We start from the raw sequence: 27,100 nt of genomic DNA, 5'->3' as shown, positions 1-27,100 counted from the left end.
CTACTGGAGGATATGTGCTCTTGTTATTAACCAAGCTAAGCTTTTGCTATATAAGCACACGTTCAAGTTTATGTAAATTGGGAGCTAAGGTATCAGTGATTTTTCAAGTTATAAAAGATTGAATATTGCAAATATCTTTGAATAACAAGGGAGGATTTGAGAAGTACTGAAATTCTATAGTTTACAGCAAGCACTTTCAGTTTAGTTCTTTTTTGGCAATGTAAATGTTCGGTTCCCATCCTTCATGTAGTTATGAAAACAGTGATTTTTAAAATAACTTCGTGTCTTAGGGTTTTATCGTTGTGAACAGACACCATGGCCAAGGCAAGTCTTATAAATGACAACGTTTAATTGAGGCTTGATAACAGGCTCAGAGGTTCAGTCCATTACCATCAAGGTGAGAACATGGTAGCATCCAGGCAGGCATGGTGCAGGAGGAGGTGAGAGTTCTACATCTTCATCCATAGGAAGCCAGGAACAGATTGAGCATCCTCAGGCAACTTGGAGGAGTGTCTGCAAGCCTTCCTGCCCCCTAGAGTCACACACTTTCTCTAACAAGGCCACTCCTTCTAATAGTGCCACTCCCAGGGCCAAGCAGATGCAAACCATCACACTTGGCTTTATTGGGCATTCATGGCAAAATGTGTCTTAAAATACTATGATTTTATATGAATTCTTATGTTTCCTGAGTGGACACTTCACTGGTAACGTTCAAAGGTAGGATTGTGTCATCTACAGATTTTCAGTAGGTTTTATTTTGGTATTTCTTTTACCTCAAATCTTAGTTGCCAAATGGCCCTTTTCTTTTCATGTAAAGTTTATGGTCTTACGTGGTGAAAACTCCATCCCAGCTTGCTTTATTCTCTGCCTGCAGAAGGCCTGGACCTGGCTTTGATCTTGGAAGAACAGTGCCTAGAAGTCATTGCCCTCCTTTGTCACTTGTTGCAGTCTCATAACAGCCCCAAACAGAACTGCCTGGACAGAGATGTCAGCAGTGGGGAGGGGCGTGGGCTCTGTGACACTTCTGAACCCTGATGGCTAGCCACACTCACTCTGCAGAACGGCACAGGCTAGCTCGTTTACGAATAAAGATAACAACAAAGTGCCTCACTACATCAGTGAACTTAAAGAGTCTGTAGATAAAAGACTGATAGATGGACAAGTATTGTTAGTGACATTCTCTTAGCTTTCATGACGTAGTGATTTGGCTTCATGATTAGGGGAGATTTTCAAAGCAAAGATTATGTTATGGGCATGTGAAGTAACTCTGATTATCTAGAACATTAAACACAATTGCAAATTATGTATGATAAATTATCCTAAAGAGTTATGAATGTAGAGTGTTAATTGTATAGACCAAAGCCAAACAAACATGTGCTGCTTAGAATATGTCTTCATCTGTGCCGAGTGCCTGTTTTTTTTTTTTCCTTTTTGTCTGTCCTTGGAAGTAAAGTGACAGCCATGGCCACAGAAAAGAAAACCTAGAAAACAGGATGATGTAGTATGCCTCACCTAAAGTGTTTCTTACTGGGATATTTTGGATAAAAGTACATGGGGCTAAGCAAAATAGTATTATACCACATAATTTCATATGAACTCAGCAAAAAAAAAAATAAAGAAATTAAATCTGTTTAGTAATGAAATTTGTACACTCAGGAGGCAAGGTAGGAAAAAACCAAATCTGAAGCCAGTGTGAGTCACATTGTGTGCCCCCGTTTTCAGGATAGAATAAATTCAATAAATATAATTTAATAAAACATGTTAATTATGAATATACTAATATGGTACTTCAATATGTAGACATCTAAAATCTCAACTAAATTATTACATGTGCTGATAAATGTTGCAAATCTAAAATTAAATCAGTGCATATTGCCTAAAATCTTGAACTGCATTTCTAACAAAGAAAGAGAGAAGAAAAATCAGTGAAACTTATATGCAAAATTTGAACTTCTGTGGATTTGTTTAGGAAAGGGAGTTTTAATTACCCCTTTGGGATTGTCTCCCCAAATGCCAACCAGCATATAATGTACCTTCCCCTTGCTAAATTTTAAATGAATAATGGAATTGAAACTTTTTTTAAAAGTCTGGTTGACTTCAGTGGCTTTCAATGTACTCAAAATACCATTCTTGGTTTCATCTGATGGTTCTATTAAGTTACTAGTCAATCCTAAAAAGAACATGATTCCCATTGGTTCACTGTGTGATGCTGGGCATTGAGACCCATGAGTGGTCAGAAAAAAAAAGGCAATTAAAAATAAAGGACATCAATTAGTTATCTAATGCCAAATGATCGTTCATGAAACACTACACCGAATGAGCAGGTTATGTTCCAGATTTAAGAATGCATATGTTACAAATAGAGGAACAGGGTTTGGAGAAAAGGCCATCCAGAGCTGTCTCACCCGGGGATCCATCCCATATGCATCCACTAAACCCAAGCACTATTGCTGATGCCAACTAGAGCTTCCTGGCAGAAAGCTAGTATGGATGCCTCCGAGGAGGCTCTGCCAGAGCCATACTGATACAAAGACTGAACAGGGGAACCCCAATGAAGGAGTTGGAGAAAGTACTGTAGGAGCTGAAAGGGTCTGCAACCTATGGGAAGAACAAAACAATCAACTAACCAAACCCACCACAGCTCCCAGGGACGAAAACACCAACCAATGAGTTGTTATGGAGAGACCCCTGGCTCCGGATGCATATGCGGCAGAGGATGGCACTCTCTGGCATAATTGTGAGGAGAGGCCTTTGGTCCAACAAAGGCTCATTTTCCTGGTGTAGGGAAATGGCAAGGTGATAGCTAGGAGAGGGTGGTTGGGAGAGGGAGTACCTACATGGAGGCAATGGGAGGGGAAGCAGGATGGAATTGGGGAAAAGGGGATGACATCTGAAATGTAAATAAAGAGAATATTCAATTTAAAAAGAATGCATATGTATACATACACTCAGATATGTATGCAATGGTAATCAAGAATAAAGAGAAATAAAGAAAATGTATAAGTCTAATCTTCAGATACGATCTTGAACCTAGTCATTTTATTAGGATCCTGATACAGATGTTCATTGGAGTATTTTTATGGCTTTTTAGTCAGATATCAATCATACTTCTAGGCAGAACACAGTAGCTACTCATCCTATAATTGAATGTACACATAGAGAATACATTAGGCATATATGTGTGTTTACAATGCACTGGTATTATATCCTTTTAAAAATTAATTTAAAATTTTAATATCAAGATTAAAATTTTATCTAAGCACACAAACATTCACTTATGTGGAAATTTCACACCATTTAGACTTAGATTTTTACATAAAATAATTTTTTCATCATTTTTTTTGTTTCCATACTGTTTCTTTTCTAAAATGCTACTGTGCTTTATTTTTGCTATTTTATTTTATTTTGGGGCAAATCAGGATTAAAATAGCATACCTTATTTAATATTCTTTTACACGATGAGAAAATTTTCAAGACCTTGATAATACCTTGGAGTCCAGCTTGCTAATGCGTTAGAAAAGGCTGAGAACAGGATGAAGTAAAACAACAGTGTGTGTGTATGTGCACCAGGCAGAGACAAGCAGCCCAGCGCTCCCACGGGAACCGCCTAACCATCCAGGAAGCTACTTATCTGCTTCCTCAAACAAATAGTGTGAAATATTTACAACCTTTTTCCAAGTGGCAAACAGTTTTGTTGGTCGCAGCTTTATCTGTATGTAGCCTTTCTCCAATCAATGGTTCCTTTTCTCTTTTCTATGTTTATAGTCAAGACATCCTATTTCTATGTCTCCCTGTCCAAAACAGAGTAGATACCGACAGTTTAAATCAGTCTGGATCTTAAGTAAAATGTCTTGATTTTCTTTTAACTTGAGTGGCCACACAGCTGCCTTGTGTCCCATCGTTGAATTCCTATAATCTGTAAAATGCCTTGCTATTTCCTCTCACTCAAAACGTTTCTTGGAAGTAGCCAGTTAATATCAAATGCCAGATGTGGGTCTGTTTGAAACCACCGTGGTTTACTTTACTACAGTATTATTGCTTAAATGGAATATTTTTCATTCTTTTTCTCTATTTGTGTCTGTTGTGTGTATTTAGTTACTTTATTCTTCTTAAAGTCTTCTTCCAAGTTTATGATTTGAAAAATGAACACTTACTTAGTGTTCAAAAAAATGAATATGTTTGCATATGGGTCTTCCCATTAATGACATCCCAGGAAAACAAACTAATCCTTTTGTCTTAAAGCCAAACTTTAGTTTTGAGAGCATAGTGATTCACTGTTTGTTCCCTTTGAGTCTCCTGACTTTCTTTTATTTATTTAATTTTTTTTTTTTTGGTGTTTATCCATGCCAAACTAGAAATTTAGGCCAAAATTATTCGTGAGTCATGACTATCACACTTAACACAGGGCATCTGAAGCCACTTTAGATACACACATTAAGCCAATAATAAAGTCATAGATTAATGTAAGACTTTCCCTTTTCAAAACTGCTAGTAATGATACTTGGCATGTTGGAGACAAATTCTAATTTAGAAAAATTCACCTTTGTGGTATATCTCCAGGACTGTAGTATCAATCTGTTACTGATACCTGGTGAAACATGGCTATGAGTTACAAACAAGACACTTACATGTGATTGCTTAGTTGCAAGCTTATTTGGACCCTTCAATTTGTGTTACAGTCTTAGGCACTTTTCTGTTGCTATGACATGACCAAGGTGATTTGTAAGAGAAAACGTTTAATTTGGCTTAATGTTTTAGAAGATTAGAATCCACCATGGTGGAGTAAAGATAGTGTGAGCGCTCACATCTTAATCCACAAGCACTAGGCAGATGTAGATAAGGAAAATGGCCAGAGGCTTGGAAATCTCAAAGCCTACTGTAGGAGCCCACCAGTTCCCACATGACCATATCTCACAATTCTTTGCAAAGAGTTTTACCAAGGAGGGACCAAGCATTCAAACCTATGAGCAAGTGGAGGCTATTCTAATTCAAACCACCACCACAGTCATACAAGTAGAGTGATGTTTCTGTGACCAGCACATCTTACACTGAAGTGACTTGGTTTTGATCTATATGTCCCTGGTTCCTTTGTTTCCCTTATTTCTTTCTATATGCTTATGGTTTGCTTGCCCACCTGCAGTGGATACCATTGGAAACTGGTAAATCTTTTGAACTGGGAGTCTGATGAAAATGAGTGACAGAAAGCTGATTCACACAAGGGTATGCAATACAGCCTCCCCCTTTAGCTGATAATATCTGAAATTGAATTTTGGCTATTTTTCATATCATGGTAGGTACTAATGACAAGGCTTTCATGACACCACTGAGACCTGTGTGTACTGTGGTAAGTCTTTGCCTCATATTTCTAAGTCAGTAGCCACACTCCTTGTTGGGTTGGACAGCTTCATCTTTATAGGATTGTCTCAGACAAGTAAACATTTAAAATAAACAAATGAATATAATTGAACTTCCAATGCAAATTAAAATATCGTACCAACTAATGCTTTTATGCACTCAAGTTGCATTTTTGATGTTGAATTGAGCTATACAATTTGTATTTATTGTGTCTGTTGTGCATCAAAACTTGGTTTTTTTTTTTTTTTTTTTTTTTTTTTTTTTTTTTTTTGCTTAGTGGATGGAATTGGTGAGTTTTAACAGACAGCTCCAGAAAATGGCTAGTGAGCAATAGCCAATAGTCTGAATCTTAATGAATTCCACATAAAGGTGCAGACGCTTAAAAATCTTCAATTCTTTAATAAAAGGCCATTTAGATGTTTTAAGTGTGGATTTCAGTATGACAACTATGGATTTTCACTTCCAGTCAGAGACAGTGTCTGAAGCTGTGTGGTTCTATAAAAGTTTACAGTCAGTCTTTACAGAAGTGTTTGTCTAAGCTTAAGCTATCATCATTTTCGTTGATTTTTTTTTTTCTGAAAGGACTTTGCTATTCTCAGGGTCCTGTGTTTTTTTATTGGCTATAGGTTGTCTTTTCTTATATGCAATAGGAAAAAAAGTATGTCTTAATGTCAGGGTCATTGTATGAAGGTCATATTGACTTCTAAAGTAGAGTATATTTGACTGTAAAGCAAAGTATCCTATTGATCAATGTGTCCTGTGATATTCAAAGGTATAGTAACTGTTACAAAGGAAAATTTCAAAGACAAAGAAGTGTTCTCTGTAGTATATTCCAAACATTACATTTAGCTCTCGCATACTATTTTGTTACCAATTACATATTTTCAGTAGGCTTCAAATTGATTTAAAATAATGGAAGGAAGAGGTTCAGATATCGCAGGTGCACATAGACCACATTTTGTGCATGGAGGTCAGAGGACAATGGGGGAAGTCAGTTCTCATCTCCACACCTTTGAGTCAGAGTTATTCTGTGTCTCCTGTGCAGTATACTCTATACTTGGAGGCAGTTAAACTTCAAGTCAATTCTCCTGCCTTTAACTTCAATCTCACCAAACATAGAAGTTCTGCAATTGTGGATGCAATCACCAAGTCATCCCATCACTCAGAAAGTCATCCCATCAACCAATCAAATCATTTCATCACCCATGAAGCAATTTTGTTTGAATGTTTTATTATTTGTTCATTTGTTTATCTATTTATTTATTTGGTGTGGCGTATAGAGATTGAAATTGGTGAAGAGGTTTACAGTGTGGTAGTTTGAATGAGAATGGTCCTCCAACACTCCCGTATTTAAATGATTAGGATTCCATTCAGGGAAGTGTTTGAGAAAAATTAGGAGGTGTAGCTTTGTTTTAGAAGATGTGTTGCTATTCTTTGAAATTTCAAAGGCCCTGTGCCATTCCTAGTGAGAGCTCCTTCCCTTCTTTGTCTCCTGTGTGGATCAGATGTAATCTCTCAGCTTCTGGGCTAGCACAATACTTGCTTACCTGCTCCCTCTCGTGATGGTTACAGACTCACCTTCCAGAACTGTAAGCAAGGGCCCAGTAAACTGTCTACATAAGTTGTCTTGGCCATGGTGTCTCTTTACAGCAAGGGAAATGTAACTAAAACACAGTATAGATGCATTTACTCACCAGCAATTTTATTGTCCCCAAATTACAAAATTTCTTAATTACAGAATAGCTGTGTTCATCACTGTCAGAATTTTTATTACTTACACATCTGTGTGTCTGTGTGTCTGTCTGTATATGTATAGTTATATCTTCATAAAATACATGGAAGCATATACTAAAAAAGGTTTTAAGTCAATGTGGGCTTAAACTTAAATTCTTTTGAAAGTTGTTTTTTTATTATATTTCCACCTCAAATTATTCATTTTCTTATTATTTGTTGCTTATAGTTGATCCTTTTCTTTGAGGGTGAATCTGATTTTAATGTAGTAGTAGCTGGCCTTATAACTTGAAATTTTTATTACATGTATAGTAACCTCCAGCACAGTATTCTATATAAAGTAGGCATAAGGAGTGTAAAGAATCCTGCATTTTCAACTCTGGGATACATTGTAGAAGAAACGGACAGTCCTTGATATTAGGATATGATTTGTTAAAATTTTGACAGACAGATTTGTTCAAATGTAACAATTAAAAATCAGCAAGTTTTAGAAATGTTTAAAATAAAAAGAATTCTCAAAAAATTGGAAGGGTTAGTTCAGATGTTGATTTGAGTCTGAGTTGTTGTTTTTGCAGCAGGGGCATGAAATTGTTTAATACATATGGATTATTATTAGCTACTAAAGTTAACTTACATTCAATTATTTTAGCACTCAGAAGATGAAGAAAATCTATGATACTCTATATAAATAAGTCCTTAGATGTTAAAGAAAAACTCATAACAAAACTAGATACTAAATCACCTATTTTGAGTAAGTAATTCCTGATTCAACATTTGCTAAGGTTGTAGTACTAAATTTGATTTTCTGGCTTGCTGCTGGAAATTCTAATTTTAAGAATGAGTTGTCTTTCCAGTAGTGTTCTTTTCTGAAGGAGTGCCTTGCTCCCTTATCTGTTCTTTCCCTGAGTGCTTCTTAAATTTATGCATATATGCATTTTACCTTTGTGTGTTTGCTTCCCACAAAGAACAGATGTGGCCTCAGAATCCCTGGGCCTGGGTTTTCAGACAGCTCGGAGCACTCTGGAATAGGAGCCAGTATCCTCAACTGATGAGCTACCTTGAGAAATAGGTTTTTTCTTTACTTTAGACAAATAGCAAGACACATTTTAACACAGTTGAACAACTGAGGTTTCCGAGCAATGCTACCTACCAGGACTCTGCGTGTGTCACACATTGACCATCCACAAACCGGTCAAGTCACATTGCCCTTTGTCCTGCATGTTTCTGTTTTCTTTTTATATTTGTTTTGATTAAAATATACTATATTTGTGATTGTAATTGTGGATAAAATAGGACCTTATTTAAGTTATCAAGTTTTTTAGTTTTTCAGGCAGGACTTTTCTAAAATAAATAAATAAATAAATAAATAAATAAATAAATAAATAAATAAATAAATAAATACTTGGGTATCAGATAAACTGAACAAAGAAAGCAGATATTTACGTAAATGTTGTCTGTAGATACTGTTCATACACCCAAGAATGGCCTTCTATTTCTGTCAATCACTTTATAACATTTGTCAGTATACTTAGCAAGTAATGGTTGCTCCTCTTGTTCCAGTGCTCAGGTCTTGAATAAAACCTAGAGGAAGTAATTCATATGATTAAAGAATGTTAGGTAAATTATATATTAAAGATCATTAAGAGTTAAAATTTGTCCTATCTGGACATGTTAAATAATAAGCACCAAGGTAGGAAATGTTAGAATTATAATAACCTCACTATCTATAGCCTAAAGCATTGATAAAAACATATACTGTACTAAACTTAACTATTAACTCTAGGGTAAATTTTCCTCTTTATATAGGTGAATTGTTCATTCGGAAACATACAAAGCACTGAAAGCAAATCAACCTATAACTTGTGTAATAAACTTCAATTTTTTTTCTGAAATTCTTGGGCTATAACATCGTCATAGAAAACTGCTTCTGAGCTCTGGTCAGGCCTGGGGGCAGAGCAGGGGCAGGGAGTGTCGTCTCTTCCCACTCCTTCCTGACCCTTCTCTCTTTATTGCAGCTTCTCATTCTTATAAGATTATTCTGTTGGAAGCCTTGGCAACACCTTTGAAATATCCCAGGGCATTGACATGTTTCTAGTCACAGATTTGATCATGTGTCCTGCCTTATGTCATAGTCCTAATTCAATTTATCTGTGCAGTTCAGATAAATACTTGGAATTTTTCATAGCTGAAGCCTAGCTATTTGAGGTCATGGAACTCAGTATGACTTGTAACTATTACCACTCCAGGTTAGTTCTGGTTGATAAAATGGAGCAGGGGGTTATGGGAGAGATTATACTGTTCTGCTGAGGAAACTATATTTATTCTTGTTTCCTTAGTTTCTTACCCGTGGAGCAGAATCTGTTCTACAATTTTAAATGTAGTTCTGTGTATTAAAGAAATTTTTTTACATTGATGTGGACTGACACTTTCATAATTATTAACATAAAGCCCTGAGAAAGGAGTGCTTTTCTAAATTCACATTTTGGTGACCTGAGTGTACTGAGCCTTAGAGCTGGAGTAATTTGTATATATATTTTTCTTTTTTTATATTAGATACTTTGTATTTACATTTGATATGTTATTCCTTTACCCCGCCCCTTTCCCATTCTCCTCCCCCTCCAGTTACCTTCACAAAGGTGCACTCCCTTCTGATTCCCCTTTCCCCTCTATTACCTTGGCATCCCCCTACAATGGGAAAATGTGCCCTCTCTGAAACAAAACCCTCTTCTCACATTGATGTCAGAAACTACTATCTTCAGCTACATACACAACTGGATCGATAGGTCTCTCAATGTGTGCACAAAGGTTGGTTTTTTACTCCATGGAAGTTTTGGAGAGTTTGGTTGGTTCATAATGTTATCTTCCCAGGAGGTTGCAATCCCTTTCAGTTCCTTAGGTCCTTTCATTAGCATCCTCAGACCAATGGTTAGCTGCAAGCATGCTCTGCTATATCTATATGACTCTAGCATAGTCCCTGAGGGGGCATCTCTGTTGGGTTCCTGCTAGTCAGTAATTTTTGGGACAGCTATAGTGCTTGGATTTGGTGTCAGCATTTGTGGTGAATCCCCAAGTGAGGTGGCTGTTGAGTGATCTTTTCTTCAATCCATGCTCCTCTATTTGACCTTGCATTTTCTCCCATGATAGTTTTGTTCTCTTTTCTAAGGACTGAGGCATCCCCATTTTGGCCTTCCATCTTTTGAGCTTCATAATGTCTGTGAATTGTTTCTTGAGTATTGGGTATTCAGAACTTTCACTTATCAGTGAGTGCATACCATGTGTGTTCTTTTGTGACTGGGTTACCTCACTCAGGATAATAGTCTTTAGTTCCATCCATTTGCCTACGAATTTCATGAAGTCATTGTTTCTAATAGCTGAGTAGTATTCCATTGTGTAAATGTACCTCACTTTCTGTATCCATTTAATTTGTATTTTTGTAACTCAGCTTATATAGTTAGCTGATGGCTTCTTTAAAATGTTGTATTTCTGTCCGATGCATGCTTCAAGGTGTCTTATTCAATTGTAGCTTTCAAATAAGTAAAAGTTACATGCATTGGTAAGGCCGTAGGTTTTGTCCACCCTACTAGTTAAAAGTGTTTGTTAAGAGAAGTTTCCTTCATGAGGGGTGAGGACTGTACTTATTTGTGGGTATAAGGGCAAATGTTTCGAATGCTAGATATCATTCTTGTTTAGTGAAGTCCTGGTTGTAGATTCTCCTCCAGTATCCATGACTTCACTTGCACTGAGTAGTTACTATGTCTATTGTGCCAGACATGGTTTCCCTCTTGTTGAACCAGTCTAAAGTCCAACTGGAGAGCTGATGGTCACTGCTAAGGTGTACCTGTGTATGTGCCTTTATTGTACCATTGGGATTATTGTGCTGTGATGGTCTTTGATATGATGAGTCTGTAGGATCAGGTAGGACTGTGGGTAGCCCACCTCATTGGAAGAGTGCATGGCCAAGGAGTCTTCTCTTAGCAACAGATGGAGAACACTACAGAAAACCACAACCAATCAAAATGCAGAGTTGTGGAGGGGAGGCCCAATGGATACATGCACAAAATACTTCCATACCTAAGCACAAGGAACATTGTGGGGGGGGGGTAGAGAGATTTTAAGAGCAAGATCATCAAGGAATATTTTATGACACTGTGCCTCTCTCAGTAATGCCAGAATCTATACCCATAAAGTATGAAGAATGAGACTGCCCCAAGACCAGGTGAACCAGGACCATACCAATAGACATGCCAGTGTAGACAGTGAAAAGCCTACAAGGGCTGTACCCTACACAAAAAAACTACAGGCAATTAAGAAATGCCAAGGATAGAGAAAAAATCTTCTTCAGGAAGAAGGATACCAGTTGATACCCAAAATTGAATGGTCAGCCCTGTAAACGTACATAAGTAACATTATTCTGATAAGCAACTTATACTTAGGGACATATTGTGTATATACATATATATTACAATGACAACTAATGAAAAAAGACCATGAATTTAAAACAGAGGAAGGACAGACATATGGGAGGGTTAGGATGGAAGAAGAAAGGGAAGGGGGGATTTTACAATTATGTTATGATCGCATAAATAGTTGTAAAAGAAGTGTTTGTAGCCTGAAGATAAAGTCCTAGTCGTGCTTATTATCCAGAAAACTAGACAGTACAGAGGAGAAAATTCTTAAAGATTTTAGAGAGAAAAAGAAGTCTGCAAACTGACAACAAGTGATGCTTGAAGAAGAAAAATGTCTTAAGTTTCCTTCAGATCAATAATTAAAATACCTGAACTGTTCAGCACTCCTGGTTGATTATAGGCCTTGGAAAGCCTAGGTTCATCAGAGTCATCAAATGGGACATTAGGAAAGAATGTTCATTGAAATTTAAAACAGCTGGGTATACGATATATAGTTTATAAGCTTATGCCATCTGTCAACAACGGCTTGCAGATGTCACGTGAACTGTTTTAACTGCAATTCTAAAACTCAAAGGAATGTCTAGAGGTGATAAAAAGCACAGTTGGGTGACGTGCAGGAGGCTTTTTTTCTGCACTGCTCTGTGCAACACACTTCCAAATGTGTACAAACTGTTCCGCACTGATTAAGTGTTTCGGGCTAACAGTTTTAGAAAAAAAGAACATAATAATAACTGAAGTGTGATTCATGGCAATGTAACTTATCTGACAGTTTACATATAGACTCAAGATATCTATCTCAACTCCATTTGTTCTTTAGTCATAAACTGGGGGTGGAGACTACAAGCCAAGCAACTGTACATCAAGATTTGCATCGTAATTAGCTTTCTTCCTGCAACTTATTCATTTCCCTCCTGGGCTAAGGATTTGCACATTTTTAATTCCAGGACATGTGTCTAAAATGACTCCTTCCAGTCATTTCCTGATTGTTTTACTTCCCCAGAGTTGGCAGCATATGTGCACACATTGCCTATGTTAAAGCACTTTGACTTTACCAGTTACATGAAGCAAATCAGTTGTCCTGTAGCTTGTTCTGGTCTGTAGTAGGAGCAATTGGATTTTTGGATAGTCTTGCAGTGACAATCCATGAGCTACAAATCAAGTCATCCCCCTTTAAGACAGAATCTAGATCAAAGAAGACATCTTTACTGTGCTGATATTGGGAAACTAAACTTCTCCCTCACCCCCGAGATGGCATCTTTTAATGTAGCATTGGCTTTTCTTGAACCCAGTCTGTAGACCTCAGAGATTTGCCTGTCTCTGCCTCCCGAGTGCTGGGGACTAAATGCATGTGCCACCCAGGCTTAGAGAAATCAGACATTTTAATTGCTAAGGTTAGTCATGTTTTTCTGACTCTTGACTCTGTTGTTTCATGATCTTTACCATTGCCTGTTGTGTAGAATTTGTTTGCCATAGACATCTGACAAACATCCTGAGTGTGGACAGACTGTCCTAACTGTACACAGTTGCAGAGTAGCTGCCCGGGTGCTTTTTTTTTTTTTTTTTTTTTTTTTTTTTTTTTTTTTTTTTTTTTTTTTGCTTTTCACTTAGTCTGTGGATGTTAGTAGCTGCACCACAGGCCCCTTCTTGTATTACTTTAAAACTAATGCATTAAATTAAATTTTAAAAATCATCCTTGAGTTTCATGAAACCAAACACCAACCAGAAGTTTTATCTTGTATTTTGGTTCATTCCGTAGAAGTCATTGGCTGTGGCACAAATTACGTGATCCTAAAGTGTACATTTGTAAAGAAGTTCATAACATGTGTGGCCTAAATCCACTCTAGAGTATGTTTTATTGGTGATCATGAATGCAGTCTTTTCCTCCTAGAAATTTGCTGAGGGCATGTAAGTTTTAAAATGTAGAATATTAACTTGTCATTTACTTTCATTTGGAATGAAATTGTTATTCTAAGTGTATGTCTGAAAATTAACATTTTAAATGAATATGTTAGTCATAGTGAATCAGCTGAAATCAAAGAAGAATCAGTTTGCTTCTCACTGATCAAACACAATCATTATTACTTTCCTCTTTGCCTTTATACATTTTAAGAACTTGCTTTTAGTTTTCTTCAATACTAGAAAGGACTTTTAGCACTTAAAAGACAAAACCAGAAAATAATTTCATTTCCTTCTCAAATGACTTTACCAAATATTTCGAGATTTGGGTGTATATAACACAAAGTGGCATCTTAGTGGTTGAAGAATATGGACGTTTATTTCTGTTTAGTTATCAAATGACCTCCGTGGGTGGCCAAGATGGCACAACACAGTTGCCATCTGTCATATATAGTCAGTCTTTTTCTTCACTTGTTCATTTTAGCATGAATTTTTTTTCCTTGTCTCTGTGGCCAGGGTAACTCTTATACCTCTGCAACACTGTATATCTTTGGAGAAAGGTTGGAAGAATGGAGTATCAGAATGGGGGTAGCATTATAATAAAACGACAAAAGCTTCTGAAAAATCAGTTTTGATCAAGACTACCTCTTTGCCATCTTTAGGTTCAAGACAGGCTGAGAGGCAAAACGTGTGGTTTCAAAGACATTCAAATCCTCCTTTTGAAGAAGAAATGAAAAATGGAATCTAATTAGGATATTGGTAGTATCTGTTGCTGTGTTCTCAGTATTTTCCCTTTTTGTGGCTTTGAACCTTGATTCATTATTTTTAGAGTAACTTGCGTGGTTAATGTTTTTATAACACTGAGTTTTGAGTAAGATTAAAATTACTATCCATGTCCTAAAGACTTAAGGTCTAATTTGCAGAGAGCATTTCTTTCTGTGAAATAGTCACAGAAATGAGGATTTGAAATCAATTCTAATATGTCAAAAATAAATGTGTATTAAAGAAAATGAAATCATGGAGAATCAATTAGGTAAATATATTATTTTCTGTAACAGAATGATATTCCTTCTTCTTTTACTCTCTTTATTTTCTGTGGGTAAAGTTGAAATCAGAAAAATTTTCCAATATTAATTCTCTCTGAGGTCTTCTTCTTCTTCTTCTTCTTCTTCTTCTTCTTCTTCTTCTTCTTCTTCTTCTTCTTCTTCTTCTTCTTCTTCTTCTTCTTCTTCTTCTTCTTCTTCTTCTTCTTCTTCTTCTTATTCTTCCTCCTCCTCCTCCTCCTCCTCCTCCTCCTCCTCCTCCTCCTCCTCCTCCCTCCTCCTCCTCCTTCTCCTCCTCCTCCTCCTTCTCCTCCTCCTCCTACTCTCTCCTCCTCCTCCTCCCTCCTCCTCCCTCCTCCACCTCCTCCTCCTCCTCCTCCTTCTCCTCCTCCCCCTCCTCCTCCTTCTTCTTCTTTTCTTCATGAATAGACTGGGGCCTAGCTTTCTTCAGTGTAAATCCTAATTTCTTATGTGTGTTCATATGAAAGGTGGGGACAGCTGATGTTAAACCAGAGGCCCTCACTATGTGATTATGACAAAAACGTCAAGTCATCAAGGAGGGTGTGGTTTCATCTTTTCACACTAGTGTACCACCTCACATACATGGGTAATGCAGTCTCTTCAGGGAGGAAAGTAAGGAATAGTGCTTTTTTTGTGAGTGGCGTCTATGTCATTGGTTCTGATGTGGAACTCTTCATGTGTATGCGAGAATATGTATACACGTCTCTCTTGAGCACTATGATTTACTCAATAACACGGGATAATGTGAAAACTGGAAGCTCAGAAATGTATTTAATGTATTTGTGATGTTAACGGAATACTGGAACACACTTCTCTATTTCCTTCTTATCCTATTTTATCATCCTATTGATTTTATTACTCTAGTACTTAGAAATTAGATTATCTATTTTTATGTGAATGAATGCTTTGTCCATATGTATGTATGTATGCATGTATGTATGTATAAATGTAAATTACATGAGTGCCTGATCCTCATGAGGTCAAAAGAAGGCATCAAATTCCCTGGAACTGGAGTTACAATCAGTTGCTAGCCACCATGTGGGTGCTGAAAGCTAAATGTAGAGCCTCTGCAAGAACAAGTTCTCTTAACTATTAAGCCATCATCTCTCCAGTTTTTTATTTGAATTTCTAATCATACCATGTGAAACATATTTTCACTAAGTAGACCGAGTATCAAATGTAGCTGGACTTAGACATGGAAAAGCACTTTAAAGTGAGCTGAAAACATCCATTCTCTAATAATATTTGACATCTGAATATTTTCCCATTTAATTTCCATACTAGGATTTGACTAGTTTAATATTTGAATTTTCACCTGCAATTAAATTATGTGCTCTTACTGTTTCACAGTATGACTGTGTGACGGTCAAATGTGCTGTTATCTTAGGATAGCCCACATTAGAGTGTACATTTCTTTATCAATTCCTATTTTGAATGTTATTTAAATAGTTTCTCCAAGAAAGGTAACGTTTGCACAATTATCAGTTATTTGCACTTACATGTTGTATTAAATAAGAGGAGGATGTAGGACCCTCATGAACATGGGCTTTCTACACACAACGGTGCTCATCACATGCAACATGAATCATGACATGCCTCATGGTTCACCAGCCACAGTGCAGTTCCAAATCTTCATTAAACTCCAAACTCTAATCTTTTTAACCCACAGCACAATGTTTGTTCATTTGTAAAATAGTTCAGTCATTGGTTTTAGAGGTAGGGACACAGAACCAGAAATAGATAATTTCAATGTTGAAGCATGCTCTGTGCTACTTTTATTTTTTTGCTCTCTGGGATGTCTACTGCGGGACTTTATTTGGTTCACTAAACATACCATGTCACATTGTAAAAGAGACTTCATAACTAGTTGAATAAACTTGCTAGGTATTTTTTAAAAGATCATTCTGGTGACTAATACCTTAAATGGTTTCCATAATAACAGTTTTAGTTATATTAGAATTTATTGATTTTCATTATAAATGACTTGCCAAATTTGAAATGAGTCTACAGGTAGCCAAATATGATTGCTAGATATATCTTAAAATTCTTTTTTAATGACAAAAGTTTTTTAAAATGGATTCCTACCTTTAAGCATTAATATTTCCAGAGTGCATTCAGCTGCTTCAGAGAGAAGTAGACCTGGTTTTGCTGCTATAATTCTAAGTATGTTGAGACCAGTGGAGTAAAAGTGATAGAAGCCAGAGAACAATTGAGAAATTGAACATTCTAGTTTAATTTCCATAGTTGCTCGTTTACAGTCTTATATAATTGGCTGATATTTCTTTTATAAATCACCTGAAGATATTTTTAATGAACAAGGATTTTGTCTCAAGTACTATGATAATAGGTTTTGCTGAGTTTCTTTACTATGAGCTACTAGATAAATAATATTTTTACTGAATACAGGGACCTAGATTTAAATTCCAGATAATTCAAGTATATTATCTTTAATCATTATATTTTGAATTATTAGTAGAGAGCATAGGGTCATTGAAATCATATGGATTTTGGAGGCAGTTCTAGCTATGAATTGAGTACATTAGAAAGTATACAATTTTCTGTTCATTAAATCAGGCATCCTGGACTATAAACTAGAGGAGCAATTCATTGGTTGTACACATAGATCATTGGGAAGGGAAAACCTATTTTTTTGTTCATGATTTAATACAGGCAGTATCTTAAGGCTTGGCTCCAGGTTTCTGGACCCTTGGTAAAGAAGAACATTCTGGCATGTGAACATTGGGAAATACCCATGGCAAACAGGAAGCAGGGACAGAACAGAAAGTCTAGAACCAAAATATCTTATGAACATATTCTCAGTGATCAGCTTCCTTCATCTAGGGTTATCTCCCAACGTTTGCAAAACCATCCTAAATGGTTCTACCAACTGGGGACCACATGAAACATTTTACTCAAAGTCTTACACATTACCACATTGCAAGGAAGTCTCTTTGATACAGTATTTTACGTTTGCGATCATTTCCAATAAAACATTGGTCCATTATCCTGTGCTATCAAATGTCTTTAGTCCCTAAGAATGAGTTGCACTCCTGTCCTGACCCACAGTAGCAAATGAAGCTCTTCTAAGCACCCGTTAATTCATGTTTTCTGTGCTTGTGAAGTGCAAACTTACGAGGATATAAAATAATATCTCCTAAAATAATAAAATAAAATAACTGTTTTTAAGATACCAATGTCCTTCAGGTGGTGGAAGCCACTGAAAGGCACCCGACTATGTCTTTGTTAAGTCACATCAATCATATAAGGAAACTGGAAAGGACATCGAAAGGGAACAAGGCAAGTTTACTGTACTAATAGATTTTTTCAACCTGTGGGTCACAATCCTTGGGGGTCAAATGGCCCTTCCACAGGGGTCACATATTGGATATTCAATGTATCAGATATTTACATTGTGATTCACAACAATAGAAAATTACAGTTATGAGGTAGCAATGCAAACAGTTTTATTATGTTTGGGGCTCACCACAACATGGGGAGGTGTATCACGGGGTCACAGCATTAGAACGGTTGAGAACATCTGGTCTAAAAGATGGGATAGGAGGGTATTATGTCCATATAAAGTTACAGGGAATCTTGTTCTGTTCATGCTCCTGTAACAAAATGCCTTAGGACTGAGAGCTGTGTACAACAGTAGTTTGTTGTTCACTGTTCCAGAGGCTGGTGAGTCCAAGATCAAGATAACCATTCATCTCATACCCCACCTCTAGGAAGTGGCCTCACACAGTGAAGGAGAGAGGACAAATAGTTTCTCGAAATTCTCTTTTATCATAAGATTATTGTGCTGGGGAGGAGTCAGAAAAAGGACTGAAGGAGATGAAGGAGTTTTTATTTCATAAGAAGAACAACATTATCAACCAACCAGACCCTTCAAAGCTCACAGAGTCTAACCACCAACCAAAGAGGAAGGGGCCCATGGCTCCAGCCCCATATGTAGCAGAGGATGGCCGTATCAGGCATTAATGAGAGGAGAGACCCTTGGCCCTCTGAAGTCTCAATACTCCAGTGTAGGGGAATTTCAGGGTGGGGAGGGGTGATGGAGTGAATTGGTGGGTCAGGGAACAATCTCACGGAGGCAGGGTTAGGGGGTCTAGAATAGGGGGAACCCAGGAAAGAGGATAACATTATAAATGTAAGTAAAGAAAATTTCCAATTAAAAAAAATAAAAACAAAACAACCAACCAAACAAAGATTATTGTGCTGGCTTTGTATGCCATAGTGACCCACCTCATTATGGAACAAAGAACCCTATTTATTAATTGCCTTTAGCAGCTTGGCTGGTGTACAAGCCTCTAGGTTGTTAGTGATTGGTGCCCTTCCTGTTCTTGTGGTTGGGTAGTCTAAGAAGTTAGACTGAACAAATCATGAAGAGCAATCTAGTAAGCAGCACACTTCCCTGGACTATCCTGGGGAGTGCTACCTTTAGGCAGGTGGTCTAGGGTAGTCTAGGAAAGCAGGCAGATCAAGCCATGAGCACCAATCCAGTTACAGTGTCTCCAGTAAGAAGCATGACATTTTCATTTATTCCTGCTTGGTTACTTCCCTTACTTTTCCTCATAAGTGGAAAAACTTTAAGGTGTAAGAAATTGAAACAAACTCTTCTTCCCAAAGATACTGTTGGTCACAATGTTTATCATAGCAATAGAAACTTTAGTCAAGTTGAGTATTTGTCTTATTCATAAGGCTTCACCATCAAGATCTAGTTACCAGCCACCACTACATCGAGGATTATATTTCACTGTTAGTTTTATAAAAACACTCCATTAATGCATAGACTGGAGAAAGTACGAAGTTTTATTGAGTTGGTAGAGATCAGCATGGAAGGGAGAATTTAGTCTACAGCCTGTAGTGGAATTTCTATATAAAAAGGAAGGGTGGGGTATTTAAATATTTCAAAACAGACTAGTTAGAGTAATTTCAGGAGGTCCTATAGTCTGTGTTGACCAGTGGTAGTCTATGACTGCCAGGCCTCAAAAGCAAGGTAGAGAAATATTGCTTCCTAGAGAGTCAGACCCAGATCAAAGAGAAAGTTTCCGACCCCGTGCAACAGTCCCAACCTCTCATTTTGTTTAGCAACATCTGCCAGAATTTACTCTTCTTATTCAGCTTTTGTTTTTAGATTACCTTATCTGACTAATTACCTGTTCCCTTCTGTATATTGTGACTCTGCCTTCCAACACACGCTTAAGCATTTTTAGGTTTCATTTGTGTTGTCTATTTTATTCCTCTAACCCTCTCTTTATCTGTATGATTACTTATTTAATCAACTAATATCAGTCTTTGTTATTGCATCATTCAGATAACACACACACACACACACACACACACACACACACACATGATTTGGTGACCTTTTGCACAGTTATACCTTTGGAAGACAGAAGCCAGAGGTTGTTACTGGCTATCTTCCTTGAACTGATGAGAGAGTCTGACTGGCCAGTAAATTGTAGTGTTCTTTCTGTTTCTGCCTTGTCTACACCTTGTCTACTTTCTATGTCCAGCTTTTCACATGGGTTCTGGAGCTACAGTATGCATCTTCTTGGTAGTGTACCAAGTACTTCACTTACTGAGCCATTTCACCAGCACTGTATCTCTGTATCTGTTATTACAGGACTTGTTCACAATTAGTTAAACAAAGGAGTCTAGAAAAGAGCTGCATAAGTAATAATAGTTGATGATGAATCACTAAAGGCATGGTTCTGTTCTGTGAGCAATCATTTGATGGTGGTAGTGTAGAAAAGGCCTTGAACCTGAGCATTTCAAGAGGGAAAGCTCAGCAACACAGATAACAGTGCAGTCTGGTATTTGAATACTACACAGGCGAAAAAGGACTCAGACTTTGCATGCGAGATAGAAATGATAGCTTATATCAACTAGATTTGGAAGAAAAATGCATTTCCTGGGGACAAGTTACCCAACCAAACAAATTACCAAGTCCAGAATGTTGTTAACTTGGAAAACTACTGACACATGCATGTTCTATCATTCCTGACATGGATAAAGATGGATAATCTCATTTATTTTCTTTTTGTCAGTATGAAACTTTTCTTGTGCGAGTTGCCAAGACTGAAAGTGTACATTTCCTGATTCTCAGGACTGTCTGCTGTGATTGATGCTGGGTACTTGTTCATCTAAATACAAATGTACTGAAGGGAGTATGATGAACCTCTAGATATTCTTTTGGCAGTCCTCACAAGGCAACAGGGTACACACAAATTCAGCATGACTATAGAAGGTAAAACACTCGTTATGAGGAAAGCACAATTAAAAGATATGTCCTCTAAAATGAGCGTTTACATATGCAATAGTGTTACTCATTTCTATCTGTTAATGACACATCTCTCCATATTTTAACTCCATATGAGTGAATGCTTATGTGAGGCATGTTGTAATACAACAATATGTTATTGAGTGATGTTGAGATGCAGAATATACTATTTCAGATTAAGAAACACAGAAAACATTCCGAGTTACTATATATTTACCTCTATGAAAACAAAAAAAAACAAAAAAACAAAAAAGAAGAAGAGAGTGTTTTCCTAAAAGACACTGGCTCTGAAAGATTTCTGAATGTTAGTTGTCCTAACAAAGGCTATCAACTGCAAAATCATTAGGTTAATGATGGTTTCATATTGCTTAATGAGGCCTTCCACCCATAAAATTAGTGTGTGTGTGTGTGTGTGTGTGTGTGTGTGTGTGTGTGTGTATAATTTAAAATCAAACACAAGGTGCTGAATAAGGAATGATAATAAAGAACAATATCATATGTAATTATATATTAACAATATTATATATGTTTATATTATATATAAGTTCATATGTATATGTATTACTTGGAAGATAGCACTTTGAATTTATTGTCTCTAATATTTACTCTAGAATTTACACTGGAATTCAACATTGGCTATAGTTGAATCAATATTATTTTATTGGGAATATAAGGATTGCTTCTTATTGTATCTGTTTGTAATAGCTGGTGGCATATCAAGCTGATGATTTTAATTGAATGCCTTGTAATATAAATGGTATTGATAATTATATATATATATATATGTATATATATATATATATGTATATATATATATATATATATATATATATATATATATACATATATATATATATATAAAACCACGGGCCTTACATCTTCCACCTGTAGGAGTAGTTATCACCTATGCATTTGTTACTTAAATGTACTGTATTCAGGACAAGTGTCATATACGTGACTTTTTTATAGATTTAACATCAATACACTAATTAGATGGATCTCTGTTGTTAATAAAAAAACATTTTTCTTCCAAATCTAGTTGTTATAAGCTATCATTTCTATCTCACATGCAAAGTCTGAGTCCTTTTTCACCTGTGTAGTATTCAATATGAAAAGACTATGGCCAATGAGCAGAGGTAAGATTAGAAGGTGGGATATCTTTTAAGACACAAAGGATTCTGAGAAAGAGTCAGGTGTGAGAGATTATCCCCAACTCTGGAAGATATAGTCACATAAACATGAGGAGAAGTAACTAACCATGGGAAGACAGAGTAGTTTAAATGAGGTATGTAAGTAATGAGCTAGGGAAACAAGCCAAAGCTTATGGCCTAAACATTCGTTCATATGTAATTACGTCTCAGAGCCAGTATGTTTGGGAATAAACAGGAGGAGTGGAAAAGCCAATGTCAACAATGGATCATGATTATGGATAGTCCTAAGGGAGAAAATCCTTTTTAAGAAAAACTTGCTTTATACATTAGCTTATTTTGCTATATACATATACATATATACATCTTGTTTTCTCAGTTCATTCTCCTTTGTCTATACCTGGCTACTGTTTATTGGATACTTCTTAGGAACATTGAGCATGTGTATATGATTAACAGGAACCTATGAAAACCTTTGAATTTTTTTCATTTAACATTATTGCCTAATCACTTGAGTATCAGTAAGTCAGCTATTTTTCCACTTAAAGTATGTCTAAAATCTATATGCCATGGATTTCGATGCCTGCTTTTCCTAGAATGGTTTGGTATTATGCTCTGCTTTTATGATTACAGTAAAGCCTAATTGGTTCTTTTCCTCTCCTCCCCTTAAATCCCTCTCCTCCCCTTCCCTTCCCTCCCTTCTCCCCTCCCCTCTACTCTCCTCTCCTTTCATCTCCTCTTGTCTGTATCTTCCAGTCTAATCTATCCATGGAAGTCAGAAAGTTTCTCTAATTGTGAAGTTACATCCTCCCTGACACATCCCCATGTTGAGGAGAGATAGCACCACCCTGCTCTCACCAGTAAGACTTTCTGTGATTCTTGTTCCCACCACATTGCCACATTTTCAGAAGAATGCAGCCTTTTCCTTCTGTCTGTTTTGTAATCACATTCTTTTCTGAGAGCTTGGAATGTTCTTCCTTAGATGAGCATGGCTGGATCTGCTTTGTGCTGAGGTTCCAGCTTCAGTGCCAGTGTGTTGTGGGGAGGAGGGGTCTACATTCTTTTTTTATTCCAAATTAACCACCCAGTCCTATCATGCTCCTCATTGGATTATTTCTTTACTTCTTTGCATACTGCTTAATGAACTCTCTTTCTATATGGGAAGTGCCAAAGCTTTGAAAGATTTTTATTTATAGCTGTGTTCACAAGTAAGAATAAAATATGTTTAGTTGTTTTTTTTTTTTTTTTGTTTTGTTTTTTTGTTTTTTGTTTTTTTTTTTTTTTTGGTGTTGTTGTTGTTGTTCTTGTTCTTTTTCTTTTTCCATTTTCTTTTCATTTTGGGGGGGACAATACCTTACTATATTATTGAGTTGACTTGAAATTTGTTATGTAGCCTATGCCTTCCAATGTGCAAACCCCCTGATCTACTAGGATTACTAGCACATGACACTCACAGACTAAAGGGATTTTAACACCTAAACATCTTAATGAACATTTCGTACTTGTCATTAAATTGAAAATTATTGCCTTATAAGACCTTGAAATACTATTATAAGTTTAATGGAATGATTATAATTTTAAAAGATAAGACTTTGCCTGGTATTATATAAAGAGCATTGTGTCTGAACAAGAATTTGAGATCAGCACTGTTAAACACTGTGGGATGGTTAGTTCTGGTGAACATTGCTCCGGAAGAGGCTGGTGTGGTTCAAAAAGAATGGTTGAGTTTTCATAGGGAAAGGATGCACTATGGGACAGTGAGCATGCTGTCTCTTGCTTCTTGTTTCTCCCCTTTGAACTCTGCCATGTAGATGTCATCTTCTACACCAGGTGATGTAGCCTAACGGTCTTCACATAACACTTGGTATTGGTACTGTCTGACTTTTAAACCTTCCGAACTATGTGCTCAATAAATAGCTGTCCTTGATAGATTTACGATGGTAAATTATTTTTTAAGTAACATCAAAATGGTATTAAACCAATACAAATATCTCTGTGTGCATGGACAAAGGGCTTGAGACTATAACATACTTGCCAGGCATCTTCAAGACTCTCTTTTCAAACTGAGTTCTGCAAAAAAAGCATTCACAATAGTAGGAAAGCATGTTGATAGCAGCGAAGCCAATGATAGATGTGTTGGCACAAGCCTGTAATCTCCAGTGAGAAGGTGAAGACAGAGGGGTCTCAAGACCAAGGCCAGCCAGGGTGAAAAAGTCAGACAATGTCTCAAAACCCAATAGACAAGCACAAAGCAACAGAGGAGAACACGAAAACATGATCAGGTTTTCTTGAATACAGACTGCATGCATGTATTGTAGTTGAGAAACTGCATAGCAGTCATAGAGTTGTCTCTAAACATTTGTCATTATCTTAGTCTAATTTTTCCAGGAAATTATCCTTGAGATATATGTGAGGCAAAACATATTCTGAGGAATGGTTCCAGGGTGGTTGGCAAGGAGATGACCACATGGGACAGACTATGAGGGGATTGCCACTGAGGGACTATGAAGTGTAATCCTAGGGGACCTTCATTTCTGGCTGATGGTGTAGAGTGTGTCCATTTGTGTAATCCTAACCAAAAGTATTGAGACTGAAGTCTATAAATTTATTCACCAGTTTCTGTTAGTCACTGGCTAAACAGCCGAGGGTTATTTTCAGGACATTCATCCCCACAATGTCTGTCCTGCCTTAAGTGGGAATTATGAGTTTTGCCAGTACGAGAGACACTGAAGCAACATAAGGCAGCTGCTGACAGGGGGCAGTTAGAATAGAGTTTGCTGAAATCGTGAAGACATGGACATATTGTGGGAAGCAGGTTCTTTAACGTTTAAACTACCCATGTGTGGGAATCTGTGTGCATTTGTGAGTGTTTACACATGTATGGATTAGGAATTACAGATGAGAGCAGCTAACTGAAGGCTGTAAAATATAGTATGTACTGAAATTCAACAGTAGAAGTAGGATGTAGGCAACCTCTATGTGAATGTATATTTTGGTGTAGATAATAAGGCAATCTGTATTAGGAATTGTAAGTATAGTATAGTATAGTATAGAACGTCTTTCTCTCTCTCTCTCTCTCTCTCTCTCTCTCTCTCTCTCTCTCTCTCTCTCTCTCTCATACACACACACACACACACACACACACACACACACACACACATACACATACACATACATACAAACACATACACTCACACACACACACCCACACACAAACACACACACCCACACACTCACATACACATACATACATGAACACAGGGTATTACTATGTTAACTAAGCTGTTGTGATACACAGAGTCTTCTGTGTTACTAAGTGTTTGGATTATAAGCATGTGTCCAGCACCTAATCAAAGAAATCTGTAACAATATTCTTCAGTACTTACCACACTAATAGATTAAAGCTAGCCATGGCTGTCCTGGAAATCACCATATAAACCAATCTGACCTCAAACCCACAGAGATCTATCAGCCTCTGCCTGCCCGATGCTGGGATAAAGTTGTGTGCCATCATACCTGGTTTACCAAGAGATTTCTGATAACTCAATCCAACATGTAGTGTAAGAATCATGGTCCCTGAAGATGAACATGTTCTAGGACTTGGACAATGAGTAATTTCCTACATGGCAGCCATTCCCTATGTAAGTAGAGATTGTGCAGCAAAGATTTTTGAGATGAGAAAATAGTAATCTGTGTCATGGGTGAGTAATGAGGTCCAGTGAGTATCTTTGGTGTTTCAAAGTTCTTGTGTCCTGGAAGGAGAGTTTGCATATATGGATATTGGTGAAGAAAGACAAGTTATTAGGAAAAAACATGCCCAAGAAAGAAAGTGGGTCAGAACTGGGAAAAAGATCAAAAAGGCTCACTGAACCCAAGCAAAGTGGGTAGTAATATTTTATGGGTCATTTGCTTAGTGCTGGCTTTTTTCTCTTACAAGCTCTGTACCATGAACATTGGCTTGGTCAGGGAGGTTTTTAGTCTTTCTTCTTGACAAATATTTTGTTCTTTTATCTGCTAACTTAGACCTTACTCTTTGCACTATTGTCTTGCTAGCTATAAGTAGACCCAATAAAAAAGCTATAGAGTAATAGCGGAGAGCCAGCCTCTCTGGTAATGGCTGACCTTGCAGGCAGCAAGGACAACATTAGGCAACGGCTGTGGACAGGACACTGGAAAGATAGTGTGTGTGGTCCTTCTGTGGCTCCTTAGTGAAGGCTGCCTTGATACAGTGACCCAAAGAGACTCAGTTTTCACTTACCTCTCCACTGTCACATAATACATCTGTGTTGTTTTAAGCAACGGTGTGAGCCACGCATTCTAACAACAGTGGAAAATATTATGTTTCCCAGTCAAACACAGAGATACCCATGCTTCTCTCCTCAAGTGAAAACAGTATAAAGAACTACAGTTTTCAAATTATTGCAAGGCTTGAATTCTCTGTATGTTTTCCTGCAGTGGTAAATACCGTGCTCCGTGAAGGGATGTGGAATGTTAAGAAGAAACACTGGGTTGGAATTCTTCCTACTTACTCTCCATTAGATATCAGATAACTTCGCATTTCCCTTAGTTTTAACCTAGGAACATGATGATAGCAATGTTTCTTGTAGAAGGTTGTTGTATTAATTTGCATAATTTGTATAAAAATACATTGCAGATGACAGACCAGTGCTTATAGTCTCATTTGTCTCTTGGGCAATGATAGTTGCAGAAATCATCCCTAAACTCAAATGTCGAAAAGATAGAAACAAAGCGATATAGTTCTAATTTGAGTAGTTATAAATCAGACCTAGCTGAGTGTATTTACAATGTGCAAACCATCACAGTTTGTGGGGGGGGGGGATGAATGCAGTGATATTTTACTTTGGAGGGATTAGAAAACTGAATCCCAGCTTTGCTTAAAAATGATAAAATAATGAGGGGTGTTTTCTTGTCCTCTTTGGATCTGCCTTAAAATGAGCAAAGACTCGTTTGGGCCACAGAAGAGAAGCAAGTCTCTGATGAAAGGGTCACCCTAGATTCCAGTGACCAAAAGAGTTGCCTGCTGACAACTTTGTAGCAATACTCCAGGCTGCTACAGAGTCATGGCTGAGGAATCCACACAGCTAATGAATTCCATAAGGTGCTTCTCTCTTCTTAAGCCCAAGGCATGCAGCGTCGCTGTTCATTGTTTTATAGCATAGACTCTAGCTCATTCTTGACACCCACTGCCATTTC

General features: G+C 37.1%; 1 protein-coding gene across 1 annotated transcript in view; it reads left to right on the top strand.

Annotated features, from left to right (window-relative positions):
* VEGFC (vascular endothelial growth factor C) overlaps window positions 1–27,100 on the top strand; it is a 103,133-nt gene that overhangs the window by 7,641 nt on the left and 68,392 nt on the right. The gene's annotated exons all lie outside the window — the stretch shown is intronic.

The sequence above is a fragment of the Micromys minutus genome, assembly GCF_963924665.1.
Source record: "Micromys minutus genome assembly, chromosome: 14".
In the NCBI taxonomy this organism is placed as follows: domain Eukaryota; kingdom Metazoa; phylum Chordata; class Mammalia; order Rodentia; family Muridae; genus Micromys; species Micromys minutus.
The sequence above is the reverse complement of the archived record's forward strand: the minus strand, read 5'-3'. Positions and strand labels throughout refer to the sequence as shown.